The sequence below is a fragment of the Leucopleurus acutus genome (assembly GCF_964270905.1).
Source record: "Leucopleurus acutus genome assembly, chromosome: X".
Lineage (NCBI taxonomy): Eukaryota > Metazoa > Chordata > Mammalia > Artiodactyla > Delphinidae > Leucopleurus > Leucopleurus acutus.
The window spans coordinates 92,012,790-92,030,588 of NC_139148.1; the positions used below are offsets into that span (position 1 = coordinate 92,012,790).

The following is a 17,799-nucleotide window of genomic DNA, read 5'->3' on the forward strand; positions in this document are numbered from 1 at the left end:
ATTTTTATAATATATTGCCTGGTGTCTAGCATATAGGTGGGATTTAATAAATATTCCTTAAATATGGAGGTTGTGTGAAGGAGTGAAAGGAGCATCAGACTGTGAAGGAAGTCTTGGGCTTAATTGTGCCTCTGCTGCTAATCTGGGGGACTAGTGGTAGAGAATACAGCAGGAAAAAATGGCAAAACTATTTGAAAGAGGAAAGGAAAAAGTCAAAATTGTGTAAAAGGCAAAGTTTATTTCTATACGCCCCCATGATCCTTTAGATCTCTTTTGTTCCTTTCCTGCAAATCTGGGAGTCGTCATTGCTACACACACACACACGCACACACTGTTCCCCACTGATGCTCCTCCCACATGTGTGTGAACACACACACAGAATTTAATGAAATAATGAGGTATTTGGCATAAACATATGTTTTCAGCCTTATTATTCAGCCTTATTATTGCCTTAGTCTCTTAGTCTTCCATATTGCCTTGCTAGATTTGACTTGCCTCGGTAGCTTTCCTCTTTTGATTAGCCTTATCTAAGATCTTCCTGTACTTTTATTTCCCTGTGTACTAGCACCATTCTCCTTTTATCCTGTTACAATTTTCAACTCAGCATTTTTGGGAGGCTATATCCCGCTATCCTTTCTCCCCACCCACTTCTGTCTGCACACAACTGTGAGAGATGCACTGAGGGGTTTAACTTCGAGCCTTTTAGTTGATTTCACACTCTTCAGATTTCATTTCTGCAGACTTGATGTAAACAGCCTGTTATTGGCAAATCCAGCACTATAGTTGCCAAAATGTGTTGAAATTCCCTTTGCCTAGATAATTCCTTTGAGTTAAAAAGGCCCTCCAAAAAGCAGACAGCTCTAGTTAAAATGCACGTGTAGTTCCTTGGTGAGAAGGAAGGTCACTAGACAAGACCTTCCCAATACATCAGTAAGAGAAGGTTAGCTAATGCTTTGACTTTGGAAAGGCCAGAGTAGGATCCTGAAGGAATGGGGTATCAGTGGAGTAATAAGGGGGTAAACATCTAAGGCATGAAGTATTGCCCACAAAGGTCAGTTAAAGGTCAGTTCAATGAGATGTATGTTTAAGTCATCTTAGGGGCTAGAATGAGGACTCCCAAACTTTTTGAGGCTGGCAGAGATGGGGAGTTAGTGGTAAATTACCAAATTAATATTGGTGGAAAATGCCCTTTAATTTCTTCACATCTATGCTTTAGAGCATTGATTAGACCCTGAAAGCTGTTGGTGTTTCTTGGCCTATCTTCTGTGGAAACCATTTTTCTCTCTTCACCTCCTTTCTCAATCTTTTCTATGCCCTGCCTGTTCTCTCACTTCCCCCACTACTCCTTCTTTTTCCATTTTCCCTTCTCCTTGGCATTTCCCTAAGTCTTAGTGTCCATCCCTGTCAAATATAGGTGCTCCAAAGGTGCCTTAGAGAACTGCTAATCACTGCTGTAGATTATGGAGACAATTAGGTTTTGTTTTGTTTGTTTGTTTTATGCGGTAAGTGTGCCTCTCACTGACGTGACCTTTCCCATTGCGGAGCACAGGCTTCGGACGTGCAGGCCTAGCGGACATGGCTCATGGGCCCAGCCACTCCACGGCATGTGGGATCCTCCCAGACCGGAAACAAACCCGTGTCCCCTGCATCAGCAGGCGGACTCTCAACCACTGCGCCACCAGGGAAGCCCTACAATTAGGTTTTTAAGGACTTTTTTTCTTTAAGGCATCAGCATCCTCTCCACCTTAGCTTCATACTGAGGGTGTTGTGTTTGTACCTCTGTAGACAGACCTGGGAGAGTTGAGGATCCTGTTTTGATTGGGTAGATTTTGAGGCAAAGCTGCTTCTTTTGGTTGAGTCTCTTTCCTTACCCATCTGTCTTTTTCTTTCAACTAGCTGTGCTATTTGATGGAATTGAAAACACTGTAGCTTTCATCTGTGTGAGCAGATGGAATGCATTTTGCCTGAGTGTTAACTGATTCATGCATTGCATAAAGACAGCAATCTGCGTTAAAACATTGTGACATTGCAAAGAAGCATTATCTAGTGTATGCTGAAGCCTGTTTGCTTATAGAGGGGTTCATCCTTTGCCCTTGCCCATGCCCTCACCAACTACCCCATAGTGAAGCCCAGACAAACCTTAAAGAAAAAAAGGATACTATCTATGGCAATGGAAGAAAATGGAAACTGAGAGGAAAAAAATCTGAATACAAAAGTGGCTTCTAGTAGCTGAGTTCTTTCTTTATTTTTGTAGTGTATTGGGCCTTCAGAGGGGGAAGATATCACTGTGGGGAAGCTTCACACATGGAGAACTAAATCATCATCTCTCACTTGATCATTATTTCACTATATATTATAGACAAAGCTGTTTGGAAGTGTTTTCAGAGCATTTGACATAGTGTGGTCCCTAGTCTCACAGAGTTCTTACACAGTTTACTCAGCATGAGCATAGTTACAGACTGACTTTAAACCTGAGTTTGTGACCAGCATCAAAGTTTTCATGATGTCACCCATTTGTAGCACAAATACTCAATGGCTTTATACTTTTGTCCCTCGTGGACACTCACGTGCTTGCCACATAGCAGTGCGTTGAGAGCTTCCCTTAGTGGCCTACTAGTAGCTATTCATTTATTTCCAGCAAATGTTGTGTGTATCCTGCAGCCAAGAACATTGAGCTTTATTGTCCATTTTGAGCAATTTGCTGTTTGAATGCTGTAGCACAATAGAGAGTAGCTCCATTTGCAAATGATGTTGCTACATATTTTGACCTATTTTTCCTGCAGGAGTAATAACAAGGGTAATAAAACTCATTTGAAGCTGCTGTATAAGCATACATAACTGCCTCAAATTACAGGGCAGTTTCTAAGCTACATAGGCACCTAAACCATGAAGGCCCTCTTCCGATTCCCTTCACAGTTCTAATAAGCATTGCTATGACTGTCCCAGATTTCTGGATGAGGAAAAACATTATTCTGTTGGATTATGCTGATGGTTAGTAGCTTTTTAGCTACAAAATTTCTGTTTCAGTACATATTATTTGGCTCCATTTAGCCAGGTAATTTGGGTAATTTGGGGGCTTGCTAACAAAAAGAAAAAAAGAAGCGAGGAACTTGGAACTCTTTCTGTGTCACGTAGTTGTAGTAGATATAGCCACAAGGGGTATAAACAGCAGATCTTTACTAAAGAAGCTTTGGGAATAGTAGCCATGGGTTAAGGGAAGCATGGATAAGAATTAGGTAATTTCACCTGACAAACCAAACTTGTACCAATTTGGCAAGAGCCTTGGTACTTCTATTATTTATGTAAGATCATGCCCTCTGACTAGCACATATCATCTCCCTTGAGGATCTCTGACAAAAGAGAATTGTGAGGAACTTTGAGTGGCCTCAGAGTGGAACCACAAAGGTGATTATAGGGTCAAAAAATGAAATTCATCTATGGACAAGTAACGGTCTTTGAGTTCCTGGAGTAGCCTGCTGCAGTGCAGCATTTCAGTCTTTGTCAGAAAACCCAGTGTATCATAAGGCACATTGGACTCTGGCCTCTCTCCAAATCTTTGCCCACATAATTTGGCATATCTCTGCACACTCCCCCACCATCACACCCACACATACATACACACCTTTGCCCATGCGTTGTCCTCCCCTATTTAGAGCTCCATATGGAGACTGACTTGGTTTAGTTTAACACATATTTGCTGTGTGATGGTGATATGCCAGGCTTTGTGCTAGACTATAAAGATATACAGAGAGGAAATTTGTCCTTAGAGAGCTGCCAGTCTAATAGTGGAGATGGATAGGTAAATAGACTAATTAGGTAAAAGGAATTTATGAGGCCTCAGAAATATAAAGTACCAACTTATAATGTAAGTTTCATTTATGTTGCTGAAACAACATGAATGCAGATTAAATCTCATGATATATTTATACAGATATGACACTTCTTCATAGGGACCTAGAAGTGACAACTGTGTCATAAAAAATATAAAGTCCAGCAACAATCTGTTTGTTACTATTCTTGAAGGAAGTGTATCTCCTGTTTCCCCCAAAATTGCAAGTTCTGCAAGTTGTAGCAACTTGATTATGGAAGCTTTCTATCTTAAGGTGTCAAGGTTAAAATAGTATTTATTCAACTTCAGGCTCCATCTGCTCAAAGCCAGAAATATCTGCTCCTGCTTATTCTGAATTCTCTCCAAAAGGAGAAAGTCACATCCAAAAAGAATTTTCCAACTTTTATACATTTGGTTGTATCAAGACTTTTGTGATGATGGGGTACTCATGCAAATATCAAATCAAAGAGTCTTTTTAGTACCCCTTGTCAGTTAAATAACTATTTCCCCTCAATCAAATTTAATGAACACAGCTGTTGTGTCCTAGCACTGTACTAGGCTTTGTGGGAGTTATAAAAATTGTGAGTCTTAATAATCTTGTCAATTATCAAATTGTGCTTTTCAAATGTCTACACATCTGTGAGTTCCTTGCAACACTTTAAAGCAAATCTAAAGTTAAAGTCTATGGAGTTCCTTTAAGGAGCTCCCCTAACAGACTGCATCTCTTCCTTTGGCAATCTTTAGAGTAAATAAATCTTCCTGATGGATAAGCAGTGAGGTGTAGGGTGATTAACATGTTCCCTTATACGTCTCCCAACTCTGCCCACTCACCACTACTACCAGTCTGTGCTAGATCCTCTCCAATCTTGGCCACACCTCCAAACCCTGACTTCTCCAAATTCATCTGTTCCTTTGGCATCGTTGAGCTTGTTGGTAGTGATGAAGACTAAAAGGGGAAGCAAAGGAAAAGACTTTTCAAACAAGGACCAAACCACCATTACTCCCCATCTCAAACATTGGTTAAGGAAAGTCCCTGCTTGGAGGCAGGGTTATGGGCTTGCTAACCTTTGAAAGTTCTCTTGAGACCCATGTCTTTGTTTTTCTGCATAGACACGATGCTGACAAAAACTATCCTGTTAGCCATGTTGTCTTATCCCTCCACAGCACAGCATGAAGTACTCAGTCAATGCTGTTTAGGGCTGCACTCTTGGTGGCCTTGAAGCCTCACTTGGTTTGTTTGCTAGGAGAAAGCTGGCACCCAAACAAATGACTAGAAGGACAAAACTGTGTGAATGAAAAACAAGGTTACCAAATGGACATGAGTGCAGTGAGTGCCTTGTGGCCTTTTGCCACCACAAAACCAATTGAAAAGAAAGAAAGAATGCCCTGGAGATTATGTGGTTTAGATTTGCCAACAGAAGGCAAAGTAAATAACTAGAAGGACTATGTAAGAACTGCTGAATAGTTGGCAGTCTTTCCACAACAGTTTCCTTAACTGCATTATTAAAAATAAAGTTTTTAGCCTAATCAAAATTACAAGGCCATTGAGGACTGTCTTGTGTTCTTTCCGGGGGGAAAAAACGTGGTAATTAACTGCTGCATAATGATGGATTTTTCCAACACAGCTGTCACAACTGCTATTTTAAATCATTTGTTATGGTTTAAAATGTGTAATCCCCAAGAAATTGATCATTACTGAAATTCAGTGCTGGTTTTTCATTGCTTTAACCACCTGAGCTTTGCATTAGACCATTAGCTAACAAAAGCCAGTCATAAAGTATTATACTACTAATGGCTAATTTCTCAGTGATCACTTCTGTCCTCTTTTAAACAAGATTTTAGTTTTTAAAAATTTACACTGAAATTTCTGGCATTACAAAAACAGGTGCACTCTTGTATTCTCTCCTTTTCATCTCTCTTCTATTTATGGCCACTCCCACATTTTCCTTTTCTTTTCTTTTTCAGTGGCTGTGCCTTCATAATCTGTATTACCTCATAGTCTTTGTTCATGGTGTATCACTCACTGGGTCCATCCTGCCCTTCAGAATCTGTTCAAATGCTATGCCATCTTCATGGTCCAATTGATATTCTACCTCTTCCAGGAAGCCTTCCCAGTTACTCTATTCATCATTCACTTAACTAGTATTCGTTAAAAGGGTCTTATATACTAGCCGTTGTGCTAGGCACTAGAGATACCAAAATATAAGACATATATTCCCAGATTTCAGGAACTTTTATTTTTTACCTGAGTTTATTGATGAAGTGACTAAATCCTTGATATGATTATGTGCTTGAGAACTAGACTTTATTGCCTTAATTTATTTTTCCATTGTAATTGTCTGCATGTAATTAATTTACCCATATATCTTATTTATCATTGTCAATGTGGTTCTGTATAATAACGGATTTGAGAAGATTGGGCCCTGCCTGGGGCAGTCACCTGTTCCCTGCTCTACTACTGTCCTTCTCCCTACTCTTCCTTCTCCCTACTCTTCCTTCCATATCTACATCTATCTTCTAGATTTCCTAACAGAAATCATAATGAATAAGTGGAATAGCTATTTATCACCATCTGAATAGGTCCAAAGGCAGAAGATAAGCCAATCAAACAAAAATGGAAATCTTGAGATGCTGTGGACCAAAAGGAAGTATGGTGGACTGGTTGGTCTGCTAGAAGTCAGTAAGGCTAAGTTTCAAGTGACCAGGATACTGACAATTTGTAATTTTCTTTTGTAATCATTAGGTAATCTATAGTTTGATTCTGGATTCCCAATCTACAAGTTGACCTTGCTTTACTACTTTTGATATATTCCCTCAAATTGGAAATAATCTGAAATGTGGTAATTTGACTTTCCAAAAATAAATTTGAGGAGTTTGGTGTTTAATGAAAGCTAGTATAAGTCCATTTGTAAACCAGAGAGTTCTTTTATGGCCATTACTTCATTTATTTTGTTATGTATACAAAGATATTCCTGTAATGTTTTTTGTTTAAAGCAGACACATATACTTTTTAACAATGTTTTATATGTAACTAGTGCCCTAAATTCAGGGACATGTCACATTTTATGTTCATAGGACAGATTCACAATGCTTATATTCAGCTTGGAGCCATTGAAGAACAACAGCACAGTAATAAACTCTGTTTTTCCTGGGGGAGGCAGATGAAATAATGCTGTTTATTTGATTATCTAAATTAATTAATTAATAAGAACACAAATCACTGCCAAATTGAAATCAACACATTGAGGAATTTATGTTCTTTCCTGGATAATTTCAAATGGTCCTGGAAAAAGAATACAAGTTTATCCTAATTACTATATTTTGGAGTACAATCCTAGAAAATAGTACCATCATAAATTAGTAAGGGATGTTTCTTAGGACTTTATTTAAGACCTTCTTGTTTTATCATATATTTAGTCTCTTGAACCCTTTAAACTGTACTTAGACTATATTTGGGACCAACGAGTTCATGTTGTTAACTAGTCTTTGTATTTGGTTTCATTCTGTAATTGTTTCAGGTAATACATCTTAAATACTGTATATTTCTCCAGTAAAATTGGACTTGTTGCATTTTGTCTCTTCATCTCTCCACCCCGCCACCCATTTTTTTTACTCCCTCACACTTTGAGAATGCCTTCTCAGCCACCTTCACCCATTCTAGGCACCTCCTACCTTCATTATGGCTGAGGAGCAATCTCTCCTGGAACTCCTCAGACTCTAGCCCTTTCCTTCCTCCATCAACACTTAACTGTTCATTATCAATCTTGCAGTTATTTAATCGGATCCTATAACTCATGCTAAAGTGTTAATGACAAATGATAAATCAATGTGTCTTTCTCAGCTAACATTTGAATGATCAGAGAGTATCATTCCTTTAATAAAATTGAGGCCATAATAGTGATTTTATACTTTGTAGTGGGTTGTAAGGTGGATTGGAGGGGGAGACTTTTTGAGTAGTTGACCTTCTGTTGCCCCTAAAATCATATCATATGAGCTTCATCTATTAATAACTAAACTTAAATAAATTAAATGAGCTTATTGACAAGACATACAGTTGCCTGAGGTGGAAATATAGGTGATTTGGTGCCAAATGTCAATAGGCTTGAGCCTAGAGTCAGGAATGGCTACAAACAATTGTTACTACATATCTTCTGTTACTCAAATATGAGAGGCTGAAACTCAGATCTGAGACATAAACTAGACCCCAGGCACCAGCTGAGCCTACTAACACTACACTCTGGAGCTGCGATGTAGCCCTCCAGGCCCGAGCACCCAGCGCCCTGCATGCCTCAGACCTAGTGCCTGGCCCTCAGAAGACTGCACCTGGAGGAGGAGCCAATGACAGGATGGCCACCCCTCAGGTGTCTCTGTGACAAGACGGCCACCCAGATGGCTCCTGTGCTGGAAGCCTCATGCCAAACAACCAGCAAGACAGGAACACAGCCCCACCCATCTGCAGACAGGCCGCCTAAATTTGTACTAAGCTCACAGACCCCCCAAAGCACACCACCTGAAGCTGCCATGCCCATCAAAGGGACAAGACTCAGTTCCACCCACCAGAGCACAGGCACCAGTCCCTCCCACCAGGAAGCCTACGCAAGCCCCTGGATCAACCTCACCCACCTGGGGGCAGACACCAGAAGCAAGAGGAACTATGACCGTGTGGCCTGCAGAAAGGAGAACACAAACACAGTAAGTTAGACAAAATGAGAAGACATAAAAATATGTTGCAGATGAGGGAGCAAGATAAAAAACCCACAAGACCAAATAAATGAAGAGGAAATAGGCAAGCTACCTGAAAAGGAATTCACGGTAATGATAGTAAAGATGATCCAAGATCTTGGAAATAGAATGGAGGCACAGATCAAGAAGATACAAGAAATGTTTAACAAAGACCTAGAAGAACTAAAGAACAAACAAACGGTGATAAACGACACATTAACTGAAACGAAAAATACAATAGAAGGAATCAATAGCAGAATAACTGAGTCAGAAGAATGGATAAGTAAGGTGGAAGATAGAATGGTGGAAATAACAGCTGCAGAGCAGAAAAAAGAAAAAAGAATGCAAAGAATTGAGCACAGTCGCAGAGACCTCTGGGACAACATTAAATGCAACAACATTTGAATTATACGGGTCCCAGAAGAAGAGAAAGAGAAAGGGTCTGAAGAGATTATACTTGAAAACTTCCCTAACATGGGAAAGGAAATAGTCACCCAAGTCCAGGAAGTGCAGAGAGTCCCATACAGGATAAATCCAAGGAGAAACATGCTGAGACATATTAATCAAACTATCAAAAATTAAATACAAAGAAAAAATATTAAAAGCAGCAAGGGAAAAAGCAACAAATAATATACAAGGGAATCACCATAAGCTTATCAGCAGATTTTTCAGCAGAAACTCTGCAGGCCAGAAGGGAGTGGCAAGATATATTTAAAGTGATGAAAGGGAAAAACCTACAACCAAGATTACTCTACTCAGCAAGGATCTCATTCAAATTCAATGGAGAAATCAAAAGCGTTACAGAAAAGTAAAAGCTAAGAGAATTCAGCACCACCAAACCAGCTCCACAACAAATGCTAAAGGAACTTCTCTAGGTGGGAAACACAAGAGAAGAAAAAGACCTACAAAAACAAACCCAAAACAATTAAGAAAATGGTAATAGGAACATACATATCGATAATTACCTTAAATGTAAATGGATTAAAGGCTCCAACCGAAAGGCACAGATTGGCTGAATGGATACAAAAACAACACTCGTATATATGCTATCTACAAGAGACCCACTTCAGACCTAGGGACACATACAGACTGAAAGTGAGGGGATAGAAAAAGATATTCCATGCAAAGGGAAATCAAAAGAAAGCTGAAGTAGCCATACTCATATCAGAAAAATAGACTTTAAGATAAAGACAATTACAAGAGACAAGGAAGGACACTACATAATGATCAAGGGATAAATCCAAGAAGAAGATATAGCAATTGTAAATATTTAAGCACCCAACATAGGAGCACCTCCATACATAAGGCAAATGCTAACAGCCATAAAAGGGGAAATCGACAGTAACACGATAATAGCTGGGGACTTTAACACTCCACTTACACCAATGGACAGACGATCCAGACAGAAAATTAATAAGGAAACACAAGCGTTAAATGACACATTAGACCAGATAGACATAATTAATGTTAATAGGACATTCCATCCTAAAGCAGCAGAATACACTTTCTTCTCAAGTGCACACAGAACAGTCTCCAGGATAGATCACATCTTGGGTCACAAATCAAGCCTCAGTAAATCTATGAAAATTGAAATTGTATCAAGCATCTTTTCTGACCACAACACTATGATATTAGAAATCAATTACAGGAAAAAAAAACTGTAAAAAATGTAAACACATGGAGGCTACACAATATACTACTAAATAACCAGTGGATCAGTGAGGAAATCAAAGAGGAAATTAAAAACTACTTAGAAACAAATGACAATGAAAACACGACAACACAAAACCTATGGGATGCAACAAAAACAGTTCTAAGAAGGAAGTTTATAGCAATATAATCCTACCTCAAGAAACAAGAAAAATCTCAAATAAACAACCTAACCTTACACCAAAGCAATTAGAGAAAGAAGAACAAATAAAACCCAAAGTTAGTAGAAGGAAAGAAATTATAAATATCAGAGCAGAAATAAATGAAACAGAAATGAAAAGAACAATAGCAAATTTCAATGAAACTAAAAGCTGGTTCTTTGAGAAGATAAACAAAATTGATAAACCATTAGCCAGACTCATCAAGAAAAAAAGGAGAGGACTCAAATCAACAAAATTAGAAATGAAAAAGAAGTTAAAACTGACACTGCAAAAATACAAAGGATCATAAGAGACAACTAGAAGTAACTATATGCAAAAAAATGGACAACCTGAAAGAAATGGACAAATTCTTAGAAAGGTACAACCTTCCAAGCCTGAACCAGGAAGAAATAGAAAATATGAATAGACCAATCACAAGTAATGAAATTGAAACTGTGATTAAAAATCTTCCAACAAACAAAAGTCTGGGACCAGATGGCTTCACAGGTGAATTCTATCAAACATTTAGAGAAGAGCTAACACATATCCTTCTCAAACTTTTCCAAAAATTTGCAGAGGGAGGAGCACTCCTGAGCTCATTCTACAAAACCACCATCATGGTGATAATGAAACCAGAAAAAGGTATCACCAAAAAAGAAAATTACAGGCCAATATCATTGATGTACATAGATGCAAAAATTCTCAACAAAATACTAGCAAACAGAATCCAACAACACATTAAAAGGATCATACACCCTGATCAAGTGGGATTTATCCCAGGGATGCAAGGATTCTTCAATATACACAAATCAATCAATGTGATGCACCATATTAACAAATTGAAGAATAAAAACCATATGATCATCTGAATAGATGCAGAAAAATCTTTCAACAAAATTCAACACCCATTTATGATAAAAACACTCCAGAAAGTGGGCATAGAGGCAACCTACCTCAACGAAATAAAGGCCATATATGACAAACCCACAGGAAACATCATTTTCAATGATGAAAAACTGCAAACATTTCCTCTAAGATCAGGAACAAGATAAGAATGTCCACTCGTGCCACTTTTATTCAACATAGTTTTGGAAGTCCTAGCCATGGCAATCAGAGAAGAAAAAGAAAAAAAGGAGTCCAAATTGGAAAAGAAGGGGTAAAACTGTCACTGTTTGCATCCTAAAGATGCCACCAGAAAGCTACTAGAGCTCATCAATGAGTTTGGTAAAATAACAGGATACAAAATTAATGCACAGAAATTTCTTGCATTCCTATATACTAACGATGAAAGATCAGAAAGAGATATTAAAGAAACAATCCCATTTACCGTTGCAACAAAAAGAATAAAATACCCAGGAATAAACCTACATAAGGAGGCAAAAGATCTGTACTCAGAAAACTATAAAATACTGATGAAAGAAATTAAAGACAACACAAACAGATGGGGAGATATACCATGTTCTTGGATTGGAAGAATCAATATTATGAAAATGACTATACTACACAAAGCAATCTACAGATTCAATTCAATCCCTATCAAATTACCAAGGGCATGTTTCACCAAATTAGAACAAAAAATTTTACAATTTGTATGGAAACCCAAAAGACCCCAAATAGCCAAAACAATCTTGAGAAAGAAAAATGGAGCTGGAGGAATCAGGCTCCCTGGCTTCAGACTATCCTACAAAGCTACAGTAATCAAGTCAGTATGGTACCAGAACAAAAACAGAAATATAGATCAATGGAACAGGATACAAAGCCCAGAGATAAACCCACGTACATATGGTCACCTTATCTTTCACAAAGGAGGCACGAATATAAAATGGAGAAAAGACAGCCTCTTCAATAAATGATGCTGGGAACACTGGACAGCTACACATAAAAGAATAAAATTAGAACACTCCCTAACACCATACACAAAAATAAACTCAAAATGGATTAAAGACCTAAATGTAAGGCCAGACAATATAAAACTCTTAGAGGAAAACACAGGCAGAACACTTTGACATAAATCACAGCAAGATTTTTTTGACCCACCACCTAGAGTAATGAATATAAAAACAAAAATAAACAAATGGGACCTAATGAAACTTAAAAACTTTTGCACACCAAAGGAAACTATAAACAAGATGAAAAGACAACCCTCAGAATTGGAGAAAATATTTGCAAACAAACCAACTGACCACGGATTAATTTCCAAAGTATACAAATAGCTCATGCAGCTCAATGTCAAAAAAACAACCCAATCAAAAAATGGGTGGAAGACCTAAATAGATATTTCTCCAAAGAAGACATACAGATGGCCAAAAAAACACATGAAAGTATGCTCAACATCGCTAATTTTTAGAGAAATTAAAATCAAAACTACAATGAGGTATCACCTGACACTGGTCAGAATGGCCACCATCAAAATATCTACAAACAATAAATGCTGGAAAGGGTGTGGAGAAAAGGGAACCCTCCTGCAGTGTTGATGGGAATGTAAATTGATACAACCACTATGGATAAAAGCATAGAGGTTCCTTAAAAAACTAAAAATAGGGCTTCCCTGGTGGCACAGTGGTTGAGAGTCCACCTGCTGATGCAGGGGACGCGGGTTCGTGCCCCGGTCTGGGAGGATCCCACATGCCGCGGAGCGGCTGGGCCCGTGAGCCATGGCCGCTGGGCCTGCGCGACCGGAGCCTGTGCTCCGCAACGGGAGAGGCCACAACAGTGAGAGGCCCGCGTACCGCAAAAAAAAAAAAAAAAAAAAAAAAACAAAAAAAACTAAAAATAGAACTATCGTATGACCCAGCAATCCCACTCCTGGGCATTTACCCAGAGAAAACCATAATTCAAAAAGACACATCCACCCCAATGTTCATTGCAGCACTATTTACAATAGCCAGGACATGAAAGCAACCTAAATGTATGTCAACAGAAGAATGGAAAAAAGAAGATGTGGTACATATATACAGTGGAATATTACTCAGCCATAAAATGGAACAAAATTGTGCAATTTGTAGAGATGTGTATCGACCTAGAGACTGTCATACAGAATGAAGTAAGTCAGAAGGAGAAAAAGAAATATTGTGTAATATCGCTTATATATGGAATCTAGAAAAATGATACCAATGAACTTATTTGCAAAGCAGAAATAGAGACACAGATGTAGAATGGATGTATGGATACTGGGGGGAAACGGGGGTGGGTGAATTGGGAGTTTGGGATTGACATATATACACTACTATGTATAAAATAGATAACTAATGAGCACCTACTGTATAGCACAGGGAAATCTAATCAGTGCTGTGTGGTGACCTAAATGGGAAGGAAATCCAGAAAAGAGGGAATATATGTATACGTATAGCTGATTCACTTTGCTGTACGGCAGAAACTAATACAACAATGTAAAGCAACTATACTCCAATAAAAATTAATTTAAAAATATGAGAGAGCTTCTTTTCTTATGGTAGGAATGAGAGCTAGGAAAATATTCTTCTTGCTCTGTGATGCTTGAGAATTAAAAGGTCATTCTTTGCACACAAACTCTATTTAAGGGAGCATTGCTAATCCAGTGCAGTTAGTACCTCCTGCATGATATTATTGGAATTACTGATGGTAGGAAAATCAGACCCAAAAAACCCACATTTATAGTTTAAGGTTTTCCTTGTGATTTTCCTGTATAATAGTCACTAAGACCAGTGGGAAATGTGAGATTATTTAACATTCAATCTAGAATTCAAAGCCAAACTCCTTTCTTAGCGTTCTCTATGTGTGTTTTCAACAAATGGTGTTTAAATTTCCATAAAACATACATTGTAATTGATAAAAGGCACATTCTAGAAATTGAATTTGCTGGTGCTGGTTCAACATCTCATTTGAGAGACAATCTGTTTATGACAACATGACCTTCAGCTAAGATCACAAAACAGCTTCTATGTAGTCAGTGAACCACAAGATGGCACCACTGAACAAATATTGTTTATCTCAAGATGACTTCTACGTTCTTTAGATAAATGCTCAAGAATAGTGTTATCCCTCTTCAAAAGCAACATCAATCACTTCTGATTGATAGAGTGAATAGAGTATGAAAGGGGCAAATAGTAACTTTACAGTAAAGAAACCTGGCAGACATCACTTAAACCAAGTGATCTAGGTTAACTTCACCAGTGATAAGTCATGGTTATACCATGTACCCCTGACATGATGTAATGAGAAAGGCACTTCATCTCTGTGGTGTTCTTTCCTCAAACCCATGACCTCAGTCTAATCATGAGAAAACATCAGACAAACCCAAAGTGAGGGACATTCTATAGAATACTTGACCAGTATTCCTGAAAAGTCTCAAGTTCATGAAAAATAGAAAAGTAGACTAAGGAACTGTCACAGATTGCAAGAGCCTAAGGAGATATGACAGCTAAATGGAATGCAGGTTCCCAATGCAAGTCCTACAAAAAGGACTTTAGTGTAAAAACTGAGGAAATCCTAATAAATACTATAATGCAGTTAAGAGTATTAGACCAATATTAATTTCTTAGTTTTGACAATTGTGCCATGGTCATATAAGATGTTAACATTAAAAGAAGCTGGGTGAAGAATATACAGGAACACTCTTTTACTATCTTTGAAACTGTTCTCTAAGTCTGAAATTATTATTTAAAATAAAAATAGTCTAAAAGTCCAGATACAAAAGATAGTCTCTGAAATACTAAGTTAACAGGAAGCAGTTTTCCATTTATCTATTATCTGGATATTCTAGACTTCTATGGAAGCTTGCATAATGGTTAGGCATATTAACCCCATATATGGTTCCAAGATCTGGGGTTTAATTCCTCTATAGACACAGTGAGCATGTTTTTAAAACCCCACATTAGGATTCCTTGTCTGTCAAAATAATTTTGTGCAGTTTTCAAGTGAGAGAATAAATCCCAGATAATGAGGATGGAACCAAGTTGATTTTCTCTGTTCTATGGCAATTGGTGGCACCTTTTAAAGATATTCAGTTATCTCACTAATATGTGACATGAGTATGATGGCTGTGTATTCCAGACTTTAAAAACTTTTGTGGTTTACTAACCATAGATCAAATAATGCAATATATGGCTAATACCTTTGCTAACAAGCCAAATATTTGTGTTGCACAGGATAGTATTTTGGCTCACAAAAACCTCTTAGAATCAAGGGAGTAAACATTTTAACTCCTCTAAAGGGTGTGTGAGAACCAGTTTCCAACATGTTGTATTTGTGCACACAGATGTGAGTAAAATTTGACTAAAAAGTGTTTATGGGAATAATTAGAAAAACAATACTTTCTACGTCATGATGGGGCTAAATAGATTAAAATATTAATATATATTTTCTCCCAGAGCTGTAAATAAATGTGGGACTCTCCAACATATTTAAATTTCCACATGCAAGAGAATGAAATTGGACCCCTATCTTACACCACTTACAAAAATTAACACAAAATGGGTTAAAGACTTAACCTGGAGTTGTAAAGCTCCTAAGAAGAGAACATAGGGGGAATATCTTCTTGACGTTGATCTTGGAAAGGATTTTTTGGATATGACACCAAAAGCACAAGCAACAAAATCAAAAACTTAAGTGGGACTACATCAAACAAAAAATCTTCTGCACAGCAAAAGAAACAACCAGCAAAATGAAAAGGCAACCTACAGAATGAGAGAAAATATTTACAAATCATCTATCTGATGAGGGGTTAATATCTAAAATGTTAATTACTTTTCTCTGATCAGTCAATAACCTACAACATTTTCCTTTCCTTTAAAAATTCTAGTCTTTGGTAGCTGTCATGCTCCACCCAAAACTGCTCGCCTGATCCTAGACATTTCCTTATACCTTGATCATTAGTTTCTGAACTGTATCCCAAGTCCAGCCCTATTCCTTTGCTTAGTTTCTATCCTTCTAGCCTTGTGTACTAGTTTCCTAGGTCTGCTGTAACAAATTACCACAAACCGGATGGCTTAAAAGAAAAGAAATTTATTCCCTCACAATTCTGGAGGCTAGAATTCCAAAATCAAAGTGTCTGTAGGGCCATTCTCCCTCTGAAGGCACTAGGGAGGAAGACTTCCTTGCCTCTTCTAGCTTTGGGCGATTGCCAGCAATCCTTGGTTTTCCTTGACTTGTAGACACACTGGTCCAATCTTTGCTTCTGTCATCACATGGCATTCTCCCTGGGTATCTGTGTCTAAATTTTCCTCTTCTTATAAGGTCACTAGTTATTGGCTTTAGGGCCATCTCTAATTGAGTATGACTTCATCTTAACTTGATTACATCTACAAAGACTCTATTTTCAGAAAAGGTCACACCCACAGGTACCAGTGGTTAGAACTTCAGCATATTTTTTTGGAGGACACAACTGAACACAAAACACCTTGACCATGCCATTCCCCATCAGTGCTACAACAATCTAACCAGTATAGCTGTTTAATGCTAGTTCTTAGGCATGAACTGGAGTTAAATCAAAGTGCTGGTGTTTCTAGAGTTACTGTATTTCCTTGAAAGTCTTCTGATCCATTTCTGACACATGGCTTCATTTACAAACAGTGGCTTGATCAATAGGATTGAAGTAACCTTAAATGTATGGGATTAAATCCTATCAAACATATCAGTGGATAAAATGGAGTTTTGACACTCATGTAGCATGTAACATTGATAGTAATGGTAGAGTGGGATTCTTTTTCTTTTGAGCTTCTTTGATCAGTTGGCTTTATTTTGATGAGAAAACTTGTAGGAATCATCTAAAAACAGTATTCATATACTTCAAAGCATATGCTTTATAAGAGAGGTTTAACAACAAACTAACAATATATTTAAGTATCACTGTCCTGAAATCAAGGAATCTCGATATTTTGCATAGTTACTCACTTGACAGGTTACCCAAGATATTTAAAATATTATACAGAAATACCATCCCTCATTTGATCATTCTATAAGTTAAAAAGTGTGGCTGTTTTTCACATGAGATCTGTGACTAGTGACAGTCCTTTTTTTGCCCCTATATTAGTTTACTACAGTTGCAGTAATAAATTCACAAATTAGGTGGCTTTAAACAGAAATTTATTCTCTTATAGTTCTCAAGACTATAAGTCTGCAGATTCATTCTCCCTCTGAAGGCTCTAGGGAAGAATACTTCCTTCCCTCTTCCTAGCTTCTAGTGGTTGCCAGCAATCCTTGGCATCTCTTGACTCATAGCTGCATCACTCCACTTTTTTCCTGTCTTCATATGACCATCTTCCCTTTGTGTGTGTGTGTGTGTGTGTGTGCAAATATCCCTCCCTTTTCTCTTATAAACATACTAGTCATTGACCATTGTAATCCAGTATGACCTCATTTAACTTGATAACAACTGCAAAGACCCTATTTTCGAGGAAGGTCACAATATGAGGTTATGGG

At 37.9% G+C, this 17,799-nt stretch overlaps 1 protein-coding gene across 3 annotated transcripts in view; it reads left to right on the forward strand.

Annotated features, from left to right (window-relative positions):
- NRK (Nik related kinase) overlaps positions 1-17,799 on the forward strand; it is a gene marked incomplete at both ends in the record, with an annotated part of 170,582 nt that overhangs the window by 57,705 nt on the left and 95,078 nt on the right. The window lies entirely within an intron of this gene.